Source organism: Amphiprion ocellaris, chromosome 9, assembly GCF_022539595.1.
Source record: "Amphiprion ocellaris isolate individual 3 ecotype Okinawa chromosome 9, ASM2253959v1, whole genome shotgun sequence".
Lineage (NCBI taxonomy): Eukaryota > Metazoa > Chordata > Actinopteri > Pomacentridae > Amphiprion > Amphiprion ocellaris.
In genome coordinates, this window is record NC_072774.1 from 1577178 (window position 1) to 1596114 (window position 18937).

An 18937-nucleotide genomic window follows, 5' to 3' on the forward strand; every position below is an offset into this window, starting at 1 on the left:
CGCAAGATTAAAATGTAAGTTTATAGAAACAACTACAGCAGTTTTATATAAATACATAGAAAAAGTACATTAGAATAGTGTTGTGTATTATATTGCATATTGCGGTGCCCAATTATAAAATTACTGCTAAACACAGTTTATTACTTCATCTATCTCTGTCTGTCTGTCTGTCTGTCTGTCATGCTGTCTGTCATGCTGTCTGTCATGCTGTTTGTGTTGTTTTATTGCATTTTTATTTCTTTCCTATCTCTAAAGTTCTCTGTAAATGAAGTTGGACTGATTGATTGCGGATGCTGAACGTTGCTGAACGTTTATTAAATAGTGAAAAAAACTACATCCAGGCTGCAGCTGCATGTAGAAGACGACGCATGAGCTGCAGCTATTTCCAGATTTTATGAATGTAAAAACAGAGGAGGATGAAGAGACGTGCAGCAGGGTGCAGCTGTTTGCATATAACTCTGATTTATAGAAGGAATAATTCTGGCTATTGCATGTTCTCAAACCCGGTCCTCCAGAGGGTCCAATCCGGCCCTCAAAGTGTAAAAACTCCAGAGAAGACATTAACTGCAGATTGTAAATTAGTAAAACTATAAATTTAAAATCATTTCTAGACCATGACAAGTTGTTTGGATCAGAAAGTAAAATACTAGATTGTTCATTGTTCTTTTGTTGTTTTGTGTCTCATTGTTTTTGTCGTTTTGTGTTTCTTTTTTGCTTCGCCTGTGATTTTCGTCTTTTTTTGTCACTTTGCTTTATTTGTTGTTTTGTGTAGCATATTTGTCATTTGTGGGGTTTTTTGTCTTGCTTGTGCTGTCTACTTTTTTGACGCTTTGTAATTTTTTTGGTTTCTTTTTTGTGTCGTTTGTCTCATTTTTTTGGTCATTTTGTTTCTCGCTTTTGTAGTTTTTGCCGTGTTTTTGTTGCTTTTTGTCTATTTTTTTTAATCTGACTTTTGTCGTTTTGATCATAAAGTAAAACACCATATCATTCAGTTCCAGATGATAAATTGAGGCATGATGTTGCTGAAACTGAATTTATTTTTCTTAAGAAATAATAATTTCTTAGATGTGAACTTTTTTTGCAGTAAAACAAAGGAACATTTTGGAATTGTGGTTATTTCTGAGTTATTATGCTGTGGTTTTACTGGTCACTGGAGATCAAACTGGGCTGAATGTGGAACCTGAACTCACAGGAGTTTGACTCTCGTGATGTAAAGTGAAGCAGGAGGATGTGGAGACGATCTGCAGTGAAGTGTGACTGATTGATTGTGGATATTGCACATTGTTGAACACATGAAGTGGTGCAGCTGGATGTAAACGTGTGCAGGATGACATGAGGTGCAGAGGTTTCTTCATTCTGTGAGTGTAGAGGTGGAGGATGCGGGATGAAGCGCTGCAGCAGGACGTGGAGATGTGCAGCAGCAGGACGTGGAGATGTGCAGCAGCAGCAGCAGCAGCAGCAGCAGGTTTTGCAGCTCCTTCATCATGATGGATGGGGCAGGAAATGACAGCATAAGTGGTTATTAAAAAGAGGAAATGGGGGCATTTGTAAAAACCGTGTCCGAGTCGCGAGTCGTCCAGGCGTCTCCGTGTCACGCCTCCCGATCCACGAGGCTCCCCTGAAACCGCGGCGTCGTAACGCTGCGTTGGTATCTGCAGCTCTGAGGAGGATTTACAGGCAGCAGGTGCAAAGTTGAAGCCGTTTCATTGCCTTATCGCCTCACAACAAAAATAGCTCTGCTCCGTTCTCCTTTCATGTCTGAATGTGAGATTCCTCCGTAAACAGGAGCCGACCGTACAGCTGGTACTAATGCAAATACGTGCGTCTGAATGGAATCTGCTCAGCGTGTTATCTGCAGCAGGACGAGGAAGAGGAAGGAAGCCTCTGATGGAGATAGTTTGTTTTAACGCGCTTCATCTCCACATGTAAATAGCTGCAGCTTCTGAAACCTGCCTTTACAACAAAATGTCCAGAAGATGCAGGCGCTTTCATTAATTTGTGGCTTTTCATTATTCAAACTGGACATTTTTCACAGCTCAGCCTTCTTTAGTTTATCTCCTGGGAGGTGATTAGGAGCCGATGGCCTCTTTTCAGTTATGTAACCGCAAATTTAACCAGATTATCTACCAAAACTGGACAGTTTTACACCTAAAGACACCAAAAATATGGATTGATTTCTTTAAAAATGTAAAAATCAAGAAGGATGACGGTTATTTTAGTGACATTCGGTTAAATCTGAAGTTCTGGTGGTTGTTCTTTTGCAGCAGCAGCTCCACAGATTGTTTCTCAATCAGATGTTTTCAGGAAAATTTCAAGGCGTTCATTTTCTTTTAGACGTTGATCTCTCCAAGCTTGACCTTGTTGTTCTTTCTACTCTTTTATTTTGCTTTACAAATAGTTGTAAAGTCTTCATCTTGTCTTATTTTCTCCACATACTTTTTACTGAATTCTGGATTTTTTTTGCACTAAGAAGAACAAAATGTCCAAAAGATGCAGGTGGTTTGATTAATTTGTGGCTTTTCATGATTCAAACTCAGCCTTCTTCATCTCTTGGAAGGTGATTTGGAGCCGATGGCCTCTTTTCAGTTATGTAACCGCAAATTTGATCAGGTTTACCACCAACACTGGACAGTTTTACCCTGAAAGACTAGAAAAATATCGATTAAATTTGCTAAAAATGTAAAAATCCAGATGGATGGTGGTCATTTTAGTGACATTCGGTTAAGTCTGAAGCTCTGGTGGTTGTTCATTTGTAGCAGCAGCTCCACCTCTGTTCTGTCAGTCAGATGGTTTCAGGAAAATCTCAAGCTGTTCATGTTCTAAGAGGCTTTTGGTTGCTCTAAACAACCACAAAAAGATGGTAAACAACCACAAAAAGACGCTAAGCAACCACAAAAAGATGCTAAGCAACCACAAAAAGATGGTAAACAACCACAAAAAGACGCTAAACAGCCACAAAAAGATGCTAAACAACCACAAAAAGATGCTAAACAACCACATAAAGATGGTAACCAAAAAAGATGTTAAACAACCACAAAAGATGCCAAGCAACCACAAAAAGATGGTAAACAACCACAAAAATATGCTAAGCAACCACAAAAATATGCCAAGCAACCACAAAAAGATGGTGAACAGCCACATAAAGATGGTGAACAGCCATGCTTGGCCTTGTTGTTTTTTCTACCGTTTTATTTTTGCTTTACAGTTTCTGAAGTCTTTATCCTGTCTTTCTTTCTGCACATATTTTTAAATTAATTTTGGATTTTTTTTTGCACCGAAAAGAACAAAATGTGAAAAAGATGCAGGTGGTTTGATTAATTTATGGCTTTTCATTATTCAAACTGGACTTTTTTCACAGCTCAGCCTTCTTCAGTCGATCTCCTGGAAGGTGATTAGGAGCTGACGTCCTCTTTTTAAATTATGTAACAGCAGTTTCAGTCTGGTATTTTCTTTAAACGAGCCGATAAAAGGCTCTGATCCGGCGCCGATCGGACTCGTCAGGTTGATTCTTGTGTGATCTGTGAATCTGTAACGGCTTCGTTTCCCCTCAGCTCTGGGAAACGGAGACTCGTTCACACGTTTTGCAGCGAGCGGCGATGGAGAAACGACACAAGATCAATTGTTGGCTCGGGACGCTGTGTGTCATCTAAACCCAGATATGAAGTCAGCTGTTTCCTGCAGCGCCGTGTCACTTTGTGAAATGAGCTCCGTGTTGGCATCGCGTCATGCGTGCCGTCGGCAGAATGTCGAGTCATCATTCATGCAGACTTCTGCTTCACGTTTAGTCCGTTTTCTGCTCCTCTTCCACTGTTTACATGTTCCTGTTTTAGAAAATCCCTTCATACGACAACAATGACCTTCGAACAGCAGCCTGCATTTCTAAAAAAAAGGCTAAAAACGACAGCTTTTGTCCAACGTGCGATCATGCAGTTCAGTGGATTTATATTTTGCAGGAACACCAGACAAACTGAGATTGGTTTAAATCAGGGGTGTGCAACATGCGGCCCGCGGGCCAAAAGCGGCCCTCCAGAGAGTCTAATCCGGCCCACGGTACGACTTTATAAATTGTAAAAATTACAGGGAAGACATTAACTGCAGATTTATAATAATTTCTAGACCATGACAAGTTGTTTTGATCATAAAGTAAAATACTATTTTTCTCATTGTTCTTTAGTTGTTTTGTGTCTCATTTTTGTAATTTTTTGTCCTATTTTTGTTGTTCTTTGTCTTTTTTTGTCTGACTTTTGTTGTTTGTCTCTCGTTTTGGTCATTTTGCTTCACGCTTTTGTCATTTTTTGTCTCGTTTGTCCATTTTTGTCACTTTACCTTTCTTGTCTCATTTTTTGTGTCATTTTTGTCATTTTGTTTCTCGCTTTTGTCATTTTGTCTCATTTTTGTAATTTTTAAATCAATTTTTGTCGTTTTGTGGGGGTTTTTTGTCTCGTTTTTGTAGTTTGTCCATTTTTGTCTCTTTTTTGATTTGTTTCATGTCGTTTATCTAATTTTTTGTCAATTTTTGGACGTTTTTGTATTGTTTTTGTTGTTTTTTTGTCTGATTTTGTTGTTTGTCTCATGTTTTTTTGCTTTTGCTTTATTGTTTTCTGTATCGTTTTGGTCATTTTGTTTCATGCTTTTATCATTTTTTGTCTTGTTTATCCATTTTTTGTCACTTTGTAACACTTGTCAAATGTTTTCTCTTTTTTGTCATTTTGTTTCTCGCTTTTGTCATTTTGTGTCACATTTTTGTAATATTTTGTCTTGTTTTTTTGTCTTTTATAAAATGAAACACTATATCATTCAGTTCCAGGTGACTAAATGTTGTGTTCCTTTGTAGACACTCTGTGATCTGAAAGTTGTAATGTGGAAATGATAAACTGAGGCTGAATGTTGTTGTCGCTCCTGAACTGAGATTAATTTGACACCCCTGGTTTAAAGAAATACAACCAGTCCAGAGCGCTTATTCGATGATGAATAATAATGAGGTGCAGCAGACCATTCTACACACCGCTGTGGACATGCAGGATGATCATTCATGTGTTTGTGTGCGGCTAATGTTGTAGTCCGCCTCACTGATGTAGGATGCGACTATAAGCCTTCTATTTGCTGCTCATTTAAGGCCGCTTTGTTCTTTAATTTCTGCTATCTGTGTGAATTCATTTTCAAAATACCTTTAAATACCAGAGGCAACAACAACCTCTAAGGTGCAGCCTGCATGCTGAAAGGTTTTGTTCAAGATCTAATTGTGCTGTAAGGCTCACTTTATTGCTGTGTTAGATTTCTATCAATCCAGAGCATTAGCGGAATAATGATGAGGTGCAGCAGACCATTCTACACCGTGTTGTGTATATGAAGGACTATCGTTCATGTTAATGGTCTACTGATGCTGGAGTATGTAGGATGCAGGTATCATTCTGCTACTGGCTGCTGATTTTAGGTAGCGTTGTTTTCTTCCACTATCTGCATGTGGAGGTGCAGCAGACCATTCTGCACAGTGCTTCAGGTTTTGTTGAAGATTTAATTGTGCTGTAAGGCTCACTTTCTTGCTTCGTTAGATTTTTATTTTGCTTACCAACAATCCAGATCGTTTTCCCTCCTTTATAGCGGAATAATGATGAGGTGCAGCAGACCATTCTACATCGTGTTTTGGATATGAAGGACTATCATTCACGTGTTAATGGTCTACTGATACTGGAGTATGTATGGATCGTGCAGTAAGGCAGGCCTGGTTCTTTTGGTGAATGTGTGCAAATGTTCAGACGACTACGATATTTTCCACCACTATAGCATAACGAGGTGCAGCAGACCATTCTACACAGCGCTGTGCAGATAGAGCTGCTTATGCAGGACCAGCCTACATTCTGTCATCATGTGGAAAAATCGTTATTCCAATTTATTCCCAGCCACAGCAGATGAATCACGTCGGGCCTACTTTTTTTTGGGTGATATCATTGACAAGTGAACTAAACAGTGAATCAATTTATCAACAACACAGAATCGTATTTAGATGTCACAGCTGGTGAAATCTCTGTTCATAATCACGTTGTGTGGTATAAGATATGAACTCTGCAGGAAGAGCTTCGGCCTCCTCAGACTCCTCAGACTCCTCGACACCTCGGCGATGAGCTGCTGCAGCTTTATGTGTCAGGAGGAGACACACATTTCATTTTTGTTGCTGTGAAACAAACATCGCAGGATTAGCGAGCTCCCAGATTTGGCTCGGTGAAGATGCCACAGTGGGGTTCTGACATCCCTCCGCTAACCTCTCACCACCTCTTATGTTTGAGGATCATCTGGAAAAAAAAAAGAAGAAGAAGAAAAAAAAAACACTCGCCACTCTCAATCCTCAGATTCCTCTCCTCCCCGTCAGCCTCCTGTGTGCCGCCGAGTACATTTCCAGAGCCGAACTGATCCGCGGTGTTTACGGGATCGGCTGACGGAGTGTTTCTCACACCTCTGGATGTGAGCCGAGCCAGATGTGCTGTGAACGGTGTTGGTTGTGTAGCGTTAGAACAACATGTGGCTCCTTCTGCTGCAGGGACGAAGCTCAGCGTTGGTCTAAATTTGGTTAACCCTTAGATGCACAAGTGAAAATGAGCCGGTGGTGTTGTTTTCCTGCAACATCTTTGTAATGAAAAGTTTTTATACATTTATATTCCAGCTATTCCTCAAAATTATGTCTTTGATATCATTACATTTAAATTTTTAAGTTACCTTTTATGCTTTTTAAGAAATTATAGTATTTGTATTGCTGCCCCAAGCTCCCATAAGTGGGTCAAAAATGAGCCGGTGACTTCGCTTTCCTAAAAGTTTCTATCATACTCCAGCTATTCCTCAAAACATGACAGTAAAGTGATTGTCCTCTTTTTGATAATTTATAGACCAAACAACAAATCAATTAATCCAGAAAATAATCAGCAGATCAATTGACAGTGGAAATAATTATTATTTGCAGCCCTCTTTGCATCTTTCTACTCTGTAAAGATTGATTTTGTCCAATATTTGCTGCATTGTAATACATGTTTTTATGCTCTATGAATAAAACTAACTCTACCAGGACTGCAGATACCAGTTAATTTAATTAGTGATTAATGTACCGGTTGTTAGGTGATAAATTCACATTCTGGGTTTTAAAGCTGTGAATTGTGACAGTTTAGGTGAAAGAAATTAGAATTAAACTTGTTTGTCACTTTGTCAATTCACTACTTAAAATAAATTAGTGCCATTGTGTTATTAGTGTGACTGAGAGTATATTTCGGCCTGTGGATACGATCGGGGCGGGCCTCTGATCAAACATGTAAAGTTTGAGACAGATTGGAGCATGTACAGGCTAGTTAGATAGCACTTCCTTTTTCATGGCGAAATGTCGAAATTCTGGGGGGCTGCTATTTTCACACCGTCAGACTTTTGCAAAGCATTTTGATACCTTGTGATCACCCATGTCTGGTGTACCTCCTGGCCAAAATTCAGCTGTCGGGGTTACTTTGTTTGAATTTCTAGCTTTTGAAAATGTCCAAAAATGACCCAAAATCATCCAAAATATGACACAAAATTCAAAATGGCCGACTTCTGTTGGGTTTTGGTCATGGGTGTCAATTACATTTTTCTGTGTCTTGACGAGTTACATAAGCCTACCAAATTTCATAAGTCCATGTCACACTTACTGGTCGTAAAAAAACGTTTGAAATTGTCCAGGTGGTGCTATGGAGCCATCTTGACTCACAACTTTAAATATCAAATTTTTTGCCCATCCTGATGTGTGTGCAAAACATTTTTGAGTATTTTTGGGGCCTCAAACATGCATTTCTTTTGTCCGATTCGTCCATTAGGGTCTCCAGACCCTAATTAAAGCTGCAATGATTATTCATGATTCTCAACCAAAATGACAAAAATGGCATGAAAACGCATTAAATCTTCTGTGGTTCATTGTTGACCCACTTATGGAAGCGTGTAGGGTCCGATCCCTGGAGTCTCTGAGGGTTAAATGAGTGACAGACGTCCGTCCACGTGTTTGTGTACCTGCCTGTGACCTTGTGAAGGCGCCACAGTTATCAGCGAAGGTTTCCCACTCGGGTTTAATCAGTTTATCCTCAGAATGAGATTGTGAATCGTTGCCATGCAGAGCTAGCTGCTTTTTTTTTCTCCACTTCGTAGCTGTTCCAGAATGTTTCACCTCGCAGGTCCTGCAGGGCTGCAGTGTCGGCTGCTTTTCATCTCGCTCTTTTAATTAGTGACTGATTTAGATCTGCCGAGGTGATCCCAGCGTCTGGCCAATCAATGAGGGAATTAATGGAAGCTGCGGTGCGAGCCGAGCGGCAGCTTTGTGGCTATGGGCTCAGGTCGGATGGGAAAATAATCCATTTAACGTTATTGTTAAGAAAGCCGGCGTTCGCTCGGTGCTTTAACGTGATTCCGGCACGTTCTCACACCTCGTCACATCTGCCCAGGATCTCTCATCCAATTTGTTCCTAATTTCAATCTCAATGCCTGCTAAAGGAAAACAACAACAGTCAGCTGAGCGCTCCATTCATGGATGTACAGTATGTTGTGTATCTTTATTCTGCAGCTATTTTCCCTCAAATACTAAACCCTCCGAGGTGCCGGATGTAAAAGGTTCGGAAATTATTCAGTTTTAAAACAATAAGATAATCCCTGGTGCCGTGCGGCGTCAGGACATCTTGACGGAGGATTCAAGAAAAAAAAAAGCAACTACACGAAACAATTTCTGTGTACATTACCTCCAGTAAACCAAGGGTGTCAAACATGAGGCCCGCGGGCCAAAAGCGGTCCTCCAGTGGGTCCAATCAGGCCCTCAAAGTGTAAAAACTCCAGAGAAGACATTAACTGCAGATTGTAAATTAGTAAAACTATAAATTTAAAATCATTTCTAGACCATGACAAGTTGTTTGGATCAGAAAGTAAAATACTAGATTGTTCTTTTGTCATTTTGTGTCTCATTTTTGTAATATTTTATCTAGTTTTTGTTGTTTTTTGTCTTTTTTTGTCTGACTTTTGTTTGTCTCATGGTTTTGTCATTTTCTCATTATTGTCATTTTGTGTTTCCTTTTTGTCTTGCTTGCATTGTTAGCCTATTTGTTGTTGTTTTATTCTCGTTTTGTGTCTCCTTTTTGTCATTTTGTGCCTAGTTTTGTCGTTTTGTGTCTCGTTCTTGAAATATTTTGTCTTGTTTTTGTTGTTTTTTGGCTGACTTGATGCTTGTCTCATGTTTTAGTCGTTTTGTGTTTCCTTTTAGTCTCGCTTGCGTTGCTTGTCTATTTTTTTGTCGTTTTGTGTCTTGTTTTTGTCATTTGGTCTCCCATTTTTGTCGTTTTTTGTCCCGTTTTTGAAATATTTTGTCTTATTTTTGTCTTTTTTTGTTGCTTGTCTCATGTTTTTGTCGTTTTGTGTTTTCTTTTTGTCTTGTGTCATTTGGTCATTATTTTGTCATTTTGTGTCTCCTTTTTGAAATATTTTGTCATTTTGATCTGGAAGTTATAATGCGGAAATGATAAACTGAATGTTGTTGAAACTGAATTTATTTTTCTGAAGGAATTTCAGGTTGTTCATGATGTTTGGTAAAACAATAATTCCTTAAATGTGAACACGTTTGCACTAAAACAAAGGAACCATTAGGAGTTGTGGTTATTTAGAGGTTATTATGCTGTGATTTTACTGGAGATCAGACTGGACTGAATGTGGAACCTGGACTAGACTGGTTCTGACTCCCCTGCAGTAAATGATGGGAGTCGACCTGGGAGTCCTCTGATCTCCGCTCTATTAGACGTCAGATGTTGAGGTGGGAAAATGAACTATTCTTGCTCCTTGGCCGACCTTAAAGAAAGCTCTTATGTTGCAGCATCGTTGGCAAATGAAGCGTTCTTTACTAAACCCTTTCTATTTGTTCGAGCAGAGTTCTGATTGAAATAACGGCGTGTTGTGTGCGTGTTCGTGCTCCCGGATCCCCAGACGCCGGCCTTTCCACATGAAAGCATGCGGCCTTCCTGGTATTTATCTGTGAACACTGGTGAGGGCAGTAAAGCATCTGTAGCTGTGGCTCTCTGAATGGATGCGAGGATAACATAGAGACGTTTCTGCGCATCGTTCAAACACAAATTGATTTTATTTTTTTACAGCCTGTAAGTCAGAGAATCATCCGACGATTAAATAAATGACAAGAGGCTGAAATACGACACACACGGCCATATTTCCATCACATTACGTCGACTTACATTCATTCTGTTCCATAAACTCTGAATAGAAACCTTGAGAAAATATCACCAGCTGACTTTTAAATGGTCTTTTGGTTTTTGTTAATATCAGCTCATAGATGGAATTTTTCATGGCAGCTTTAATTTTTGTTGTGTCATTTTTCAACTCACCAACAATCAGACATTATTTTATGTATCTGACAATTTTCACTATTTTCCGACATTTTATAGATCAAAAACTAATCAAATTATCCAGAAAAATATCCTCAAATTAACTGACAATGGAAATAATTATTAAATCAAGTTAACAGAAGTATATCAAACAAGTTTCAGTATTGGGGTTAAGATTCTACAATAGTTGTTAGTTGGTAGTTGCAGCATTAATTATAATTTCACAATTACATCAATTAAATATCAACTTTAATATTTATCACACACTATTTTGCTAATTGATTGATTTTTTTTTTAAAAGAAAGGTCTTAATTCAGTGATTTCAGCTACTTAAATGTGAATATTTTCAGTTTTTTCCCTCTATGACAGTGAACCGAAGATCTTTGGACTAAACAAGACATTTTAGGGACACTAATTGACATTTTTCACCATTTTCTGACATTTTAGAGACCAAAAAACTGATCAATTTATTCAGAAAATAAACAACTAGCAGTTTAAATAAGCCCGAATAAGTTATTATACAGTATTTAGGAGCTGCACACTTAAATTTTTTTCAACTTTTGGCACAATTACAGCTAAAATTCTGTTCCTTCTCATAGTTTTCAAGCTTTATTTGATTTCTAGAGATCATGTCACCGATTTTAAAATGTAGCCTTGAAAATGAGCATTTTCTTCTGTTGACTTGGTTTTTTTGTCTCTAAAAAAGAAGCAAACCTCCTAATATCCCAGTTATTTCCCATTTTTCAGCTGATTTCCTCCTCTCAGGTTCATTTTGAAGCGTTCCTGTAATTACTAGACACGTGCGGGGTTATAATAAAGCAGAATTAGAGGTAATTACACACTCTGCACTGAATGCTGCTGGTTGGAAAGATGAGATGATGTGAGATATTTCAGTAATAATCGCTCCGTGGTGGATGTGATTTGGTGTCTGCTGAGCCGGAGAGCTGAGACATTTTCCTTTTTGTTGAAAAATGAGGTCAGAGAATTGTTAGTGCACCGCCGTGGAGGGGTCCGGGGTCAGCTCCATCTCATTTCCATCAATCCACAGAGGCCCCAGAAACAAGGAGCGTTCCTCCCATTCACGTAATGAAAGTTCTCCCCTCGACGTACAGAAGTGAAGTCCAATTAATCCACACTGTCTCCTGGCAGAAGAGTTTAATCCCACCAAGAAATTCTGAATTAAAGGCGCGATACTCTGAACCACAGGAGCATCTTTTTTTTGTGGAAATTAACGGGGCTGGAAATGTCAGAATAAGATGTGGTTTAGTGGCGAGGAAACATCAGAGCGAGATGTCAAGGCGACTGTTTCATTTTGTTCCTGCTAAAGGTTAGAAAACAGGAAAAGGACAAACGGAGATGACCTGAAGCAGCTCAGATTTTATTCTCCTTCCTCCTACAGCATTTTATACGTGATGTACAAGAGGTTGTGTGTTTGCTTTGACACACCTGAGCTGTCTATTACACCTATCTTTTGTGTTTGTCTGTGCATGTGCCTTAAATTTGTAAAGAACAGTTTATGTCCTGCAGTAAATGACAAAAAAGAGACCAAAAAAACACAAAATGACAAAAACAATGCTCAAAACAACAAATAAAGCAAGACACAAAATGATAAAAACAAGAAAAATATTAGAAAAATGAGACACAAAACAACAAATGTCTGTCACTATGTCTGTCTATTACACCTTCCTTGTGTTTTTCTCTATGCCTTAAATGTGTAAAGAACAGTTAACATAAACTTTAGATCTAAACTGTAATTCTGGACTTTTGTCCCAAACCCCTCACACGTTACCATGGAAACACACGCTTGTCCCAATAATTGAGGTCTCCTCAGAGAGAAAAGTGAAGCAGCTGACAGGATTTGAATGCTATCAGCTGATTCTTCCTTCCAGCTGTTGTATATCCAGGATGTTTTCTCACATTTACACACTAGAATGATGGCCTAGACTGTCTATTACACCTTCCTTTTGTGTTTTTCTCTGTGCATGTGCCTTAAATTTGTTTATTTCCTGCAGTAAATATCAGCTAGCCCCTTCCATTTTACTGATACGCATAAAGAATCATGTCACGACAGAAGCGAGCGGCTCTAATCGGGTTATCGGCCCGTGGCATGTGGAACTCAGAAATATTGTGCGTCGGATTTCCCTGTGAGGTTCTGGTGGCGCGTTGATAGATGGCTCCATTGTTTGTCATCTGAACGGCTGGTGATAGCCACAGATACCAGGAGCTTTACTAGCCGCATTTATTACAGACGTGCAGCAGAAACATGCAGCGCCTGAACGCCCCACCGCTGCTGCTGCAAAACGACAAAAACAAGACAAAATGACAAAAACAAGACACGAAACGACAAAAATGAGACATGAAACAATAAAATGAGACACAAAATGACAAAAATGAGACATAAAACGATAAAATGAGACACGAAATGACAAAACGAGACACAAAATGACAATGAGGTACAAAACCACAAAAACAAGACATGAAACCACAAAAACGAGACACAAAACGACATAAACGTGACACAAGAGACAAAATGAGACACAAAACAACAGAAATGAGACACAAAACGACATGAAATGACAAAACGGGAGAAAAAGTCAAAAACAAGAAACGAAAGGACAAAAACGAACCATGAAACAAAAAAAACGAAACACTTAAAGACAAAAACGACAGAAAATGACAAAAACAAGACACAAAAGACAAAATAAGACATAAAATGACAAACGAGACACAAAACGACATAAATGAAACATGAAATGACAAAAATGTGATACGAAAGGACAAAAACGAGACAGAAAACGGGAACAAGAGGCGTTCGGCTGCCTGATGTCTCTTCTACTCGACGGGGATCAAAGAGAGGGAAGGGCAGCGATAGGGAGGGAGGAAGTGCAGGACAAAGACATGTGGAGGGAGGTGAGAGTGAGGAGATGCTGCAGAGCGGAGTGAGTGGATGAAGGAGTGAGTGGAAGTGAGTGGATGAGTGGATGAATGAATGAACGGAGGAGAGGATCTGTTCCGTCAGAGAGGACACACTCCAGCGGCTGTGATTGAAGTATGGGCCAATTAACACAAGGAGCATTGAGCTCCAGCTGCACTCTCCTCTTCATTCCCAGCGACGCACACGCCAGCACACACACTCACACGCATGTGCACGCCGACACACACACTCACACGCCGACACACACACTCACACACATGTGCACGCTGACACACACACTCACACGCCGACACACACACTCACACGCCGACACACACACTCACACGCGTGTGCACGCCGCTCTGCAACTTCATCTCATCTCCCAGCGTACTACAGCCGTGGACCGGAAAAAATTACAGAGGCCACATATAGCAGTTTTCTCTTAAACGTGCACAAATGAAGAGGCGACGAACGAAGTCTTGGTCTTCAGAGGAGGTTCTTCTCAGGCCGCATGTTTTCCAGCTGCTCTGCTTCACTGCAGCGGGCAGCAGCTGCATTACTCTGCATGACAGCACGGGATGAAGCAACACAACGGCGAGTGCTGCACTTCCACAACTCCACTCAGTCTCCCAGCAGGTCCGGAGCAGTGCCGAGGCCAGGCTCAGTTCAACCGGGAAGCGACTCCTCTCCAGGGAGGCATCGCAGTTTTGTCATTTCGTATGAGAAAACGAGACACAACACGACAAAAACAAGACATGAAACGACAAAAATGAGACACGAAATGACAAAAACGAGACACAAAATGACAAAACTAAGACATGAAATGAGAAAAATGAGGCAGAAAACGACAAAAATGAGACAAAGTGATAAAAACGAAACACGATACAAATTCGATGAGGAGTGCGGAGGTCTCACGCATCACAAAACTTTCATCAAATGTCTAAACCAGCCGACATTGAACTAAAATCAGGACAGGTTCAGCTGCTGCACAGCTTATTTCTCACCTCAAAAAACTGCATCGTTTGTCTATTTTTTAATCAATTTGTGCCTCGTTTTTATATTTAGTCTTTTTTTGTCTGACTTTAGTCGTTCGTCTTAATTCCGAAGCCTCTAATTAACTAGACTGATTTTGTTTTAATTGTGTTCTCCTCCTGAATTTCAAACATCTTGTAAAAATGGACTCTGATTGTTGTCACAGGTGTGGAAACGTCCTGGTGGAGCCTCCAGCCATCATCTCCTGTCTGACTCATTATATCAGCTAAAACACTTTTATTTTTATTTCTATTTGGCAGCGTTGATCCGTCGCTGTAACAAGCAGCTGACTGTATCTACACTGTAATTATTTCTCTGCTGCGCCTGTTTGGTTTGTCTTCCCCAAACAAAGAAAGTGGCATTTACAGCCGGCGACTGTTAGGAGCCAAACTAAAAAGCACCTTCAGGAATATTTACCGAGAACTTAAGCGCAGAATATTCTCCTGCTGACGGCTAATCAGTGAGATGAGAGAGGAAATGTTCACCCAGGCAGCTCAGCCTCCTCCAAAAAATACCAGCCGCCGCCTCGCAATCAAAACACGTCCCGTCCCGTCTCCGCTTAAACATCTGATTTGCTGCATAATGCGCCTCGCTGCGACTCCGAGTCGACGCATGCAGGAATTAATGGTACGAGCAGAAACTAGCTGAGGGCTTCTCCACAGTGAGGCCTCGTTTTTCTCGTTTCGTTTCTCGTTTCTCTTGTTTTTGGTGTTTTGTATCTTGTTTGTCTCGTTTTTGTTGTTTTGTGTCTCGTTTGTGTCGTTTCGTGTCTCCTTTTTGATGTTTTCTGTCTCATTTTTCTCATTTCAGGTCTCGTTTTTTCATTTTTGTTTCTCATTTTTGTCATTTTCTGTCTCATTTTTCTCATTTCGTGTCTTGTTTTTGCCATCTCGTGTCTTGTTTTTGCCATCTCGTGTCTTGTTTTTGTCATCTCGTGTCTTGTTTTTGTCATTTTGTGTCTCATTTTTGTCGTTTTCTGTGTCATTTTTGGCATTTTATGTCTCGTTTTTAGCATTTCATGTCTCGTTTTTGTTTTCTGTCTTGTTTTTGTCAATTTATGTCTGATTTTTGTCGTTTCATGCCTCATTTTTTGTTGTTTTGTGTCTTGTTTTTGTTGTTTTGTGTCTTGTTTTTGTTGTTTTGTGTCTTGTTTTTCTCGTTTCATGTCTCATTTTTGCCGTTTCATGCCTTGGTTTTTGTTTTTGTCATTTCGTCGCATTTTTGTTTTCTGTCTCGTTTTTGTCATTTTATGTCTGATTTTTTCATTTCATGCCTCGTTTTTCTCGTTTTTGTCGTTTTGTATCTCATTATTGTTGTTTTGTGTCTTGTTTTTGTCATTTTGTATCTCGTTTTTGTCGTTTTCGGTCTCGTTTTGTCGTTTCATGTGCCGTTTTTGTCGTTTTGTTCTCATTTTTGTCGTTTCGTGTCATTTTTGTCGTTTTAATGTGTCATTTTTCTTGTTTTGTGTCTCGTTTTTGTTGTTTTCAGTCTCGTTTTTGTCATTTTCTGTCTTGTTTTTGTAGTTTCATGTCTTGTTTTTTGTCGTTTAAATCCCATCTGTGCTTAAACATTTGATTTGCTGCATAATGCGCCTCGCTGCGACTCCGAGTCGGTGCATGCAGGAATTAATGGTATGAGCATAAATTAGCTGAGGGCGAAGCGAGGCCTCCAAAGACACTGAGAACTTGTATCGCCTCCAAACACAGAATGAAATTGATTGCGGGTGTCAGAGTGATGCTTCAGAGCTCCACGTCCTCCTCCCTCGGAGCTGCAGTGAGGCCTGCAGTGGCTGCACGGCTCCCCGGAGAGGAGTCGCTTCTCAGAGACGCTGCTCCGGATCTGCTGAGAAACTGAGTGGAGTTGTGGAAGTGCAGCACTTGCCATTGTGTTGCTTCGTCCCGTGCTGTCATGCAGAGTAATGCAGCTGCTCCCTGCTGCAGTGAAGCAGAGCAGCTGGAAAACATGCAGCCTGAGAAGAACCTCCTCCGAAGACCAAGACTTCGTTTTATCTTCGTTGGTGGTGTTTTTATCATTTCATGTCTCGTTTTTGACATTTTCTGTCTCATTTTTCTCATTTCATGTCTCATTTTTCTCATTTCGTGTCTCATTCTTGTCATTTCCTGTCTCATTTTTTAATGTTTCTTGTCTTGTTTTTGTCGTTTTGTCTCATTTTTGTCATTTTGTGTCTCAGTTTTGTAATTTTGTGTCTCATTTTTGTCATTTCACATTTCGTTCTTGTCGTTTCGTGACTCGTTCTTGTCGTTTCGTGACTCGTTCTTGTTGTTTCGTGTGTCGTTTTTGTCATTTAATGTCTCATTTTTGTCATTTTTGTGTCTTGTTTTTGTCATTTTGTCTCGTTTTTGTAATTTTCGTGTCTCGTTTTTGTCATTTTCTCTCTTGTTTTGTCATTTCATGTCTTGTTTTAGTCAGGTTTTTTTGTCAAAAATGAGACGTGTACGTCGTGTGGATCTTCTTCACAGCTGGAAAACAGACTTCAGGTACATTAGCGCCACCTACTGGGCTGGAGTGTTCATCAGTGTTACCGGTGTGCCAGAAATTAGGGAACTGAGAAAGGGTTGTTTTTTCTGTAATTAATTAATGAATGCGTTAGGGTTGCACAGGTTGATTAAATAACCGGTTCTTCACCGCCTGCGCAGTAAAAACAGAAACCCGTACGAATAAACGTCCCCTCGGCTCCACTGTAGATCGGAGAGGATTGTTTTTTTCAAAAAAGCTCGAGAAGCGAAAATATACTAAAGTGCGACAATTTGCATTTTAACAAAAGATTCATTTGTTGGTGGCAAATGAAATGAAGCCGTTAATCTGCAGCGCTCTTTACCATCCACTGCCCCGCAGATTGGAGCTCATAATGAAGTATATAGTAAAGATATATTCAGGTTATTTACTGCGACGCTGAGAGAGAAACACTGCAACGGTTGACGGCTCAGAGCTTCTCCAGCAAATGATGTGACACTGTGTGTCTGTCCGTCTGTCTGTCCTCGCCATTCTCCCCAAAGCAACAGTCTTCTAAAGTGTCTTCTACAGTGGTCTATTATGGGATGGCTACACCGTTAGCCGGTACCTGAACTGTCGTATCTGGTGCTAACAGCAACATGTTTTATATTGAGGTGATCAGAAAACTCTTTGTTGCACAATTTACACACAACCAGGCTTTAGTCCAAGCTGATATCGGGAAGCTTTTTAAAAGAAAACGTTCGTCCCAACGAGCTTGATGCGTCTCATCTTCCTTCACTGTTCAACAAACTTTTTTCTGCGCTGAAATCAGTGTGGCCTACGTGGTTTGTCCATTCCAGGTGTGTTTTATGTCACAAGTGTCATTTTCAGTCTCATTTTTCTGATTTTGTGTCTGATTTTGTGTCTCATTTTTGTCATTTCGTGTCTTGTTTTTGTCGGTCTCATTTTTGTCATTTTCGTTGTTTTCTGTCTCATTTTTCTCATTTCGTGTCTCATTTTTGTCATTTTCGTATGAAACGAAGTTGTTAATCTGCGGCACTCTTTATCGTTCACAGCCCCACAGATTGGAGCTCATAATGAAGTATATAGTAAAGCTATATTTAGGTTATTTACTGCGACACTGAGAGCAACGTAAACAGAGTGAAACGCAGTGACGAGGCCCGACGGTTGATGGCTCAGAGCTTCTCCATGTTCGTCTGTCTGTCTGTCTGTCTGTCTGTCCTCGCTATTCTCCCCAAAACAACAAAGCCCTGTTTTCCTCCTTCATTATTACATTCTCCCTTTCCCTCTCTCCCACTAAAAAGTCTGTCTCTCCCCATCTCCCCACACCTCCATCTCTTTCGCCTCCCTCCTCCTCATCTTTTCCTCTTCTTCTTCTTCTTCTTGCTGCCATCGCCTCACACGATGCACACAAACACCAACAAGCCGTCACTCAGAAACCAAGAGCTTTGGCGTTTTATTTGTTTAGGCCAAACACGTATGCTCGTCGATATTTCCTCCAGCACAGCTCACCTTCCTCCTCCTGTATTTACAGTACTCTCCATTCCTATTCACTCCACAGCTCTGCCCTTCTCTCATTCCTGCAGTTGCTTTCCTTTTTTTCTTTTCCTCCACTGCCTTTTTCTTTTCTCTTCCATCCAAGAGACTGATCAGGGTCAAAGAATCGGCAGACTGTGACAAAGGGAGGAGCGGGAAGAAAAAAAGTAGAGAAGGAAGAAACAGAGGCGCAAGAGAGTGAGAGAGAGTGACTTTAGAGGGAATATTATGTCAGCGGGCCGCTGTTAATCTGTGCGATTGTGTTTGGTACCTGAAGCCATGAAAATTGGGAGAAGAGAGACGAGGGGAATGTGAAAAGATGGAGACGGAGCAGCGAGAAAGTGAGAGGAAGAGGAGGGGAGGGAGGGCAGTTGGCGGCGGGAGTAAATTGAAAATGATGCGTTGGTGTGTTTGTGTGTGTGTGTGTGTGTGTGTGTGTGCGACTCACATATTAACCCTGCTATCTCCCAGGTAGTCATTATCTTCCTGTTTGTGTGAATGCACGTTTGTGCATTAACCCTCATATCTCTCTATCATTAAGCTGCTCTGCGGGCACGGTGGATTTATCTGTGTGTGTCTGTGTGTCTGTGTGTGTGTGTGTGTG

At 40.4% G+C, this 18937-nt stretch overlaps 1 protein-coding gene across 1 annotated transcript in view; it reads left to right on the forward strand.

Moving 5' to 3' along the window:
- The window catches only part of LOC111586249 (glutamate receptor ionotropic, NMDA 2D), a 94551-nt gene that overhangs the window by 9755 nt on the left and 65859 nt on the right, over positions 1-18937 (forward strand). The window lies entirely within an intron of this gene.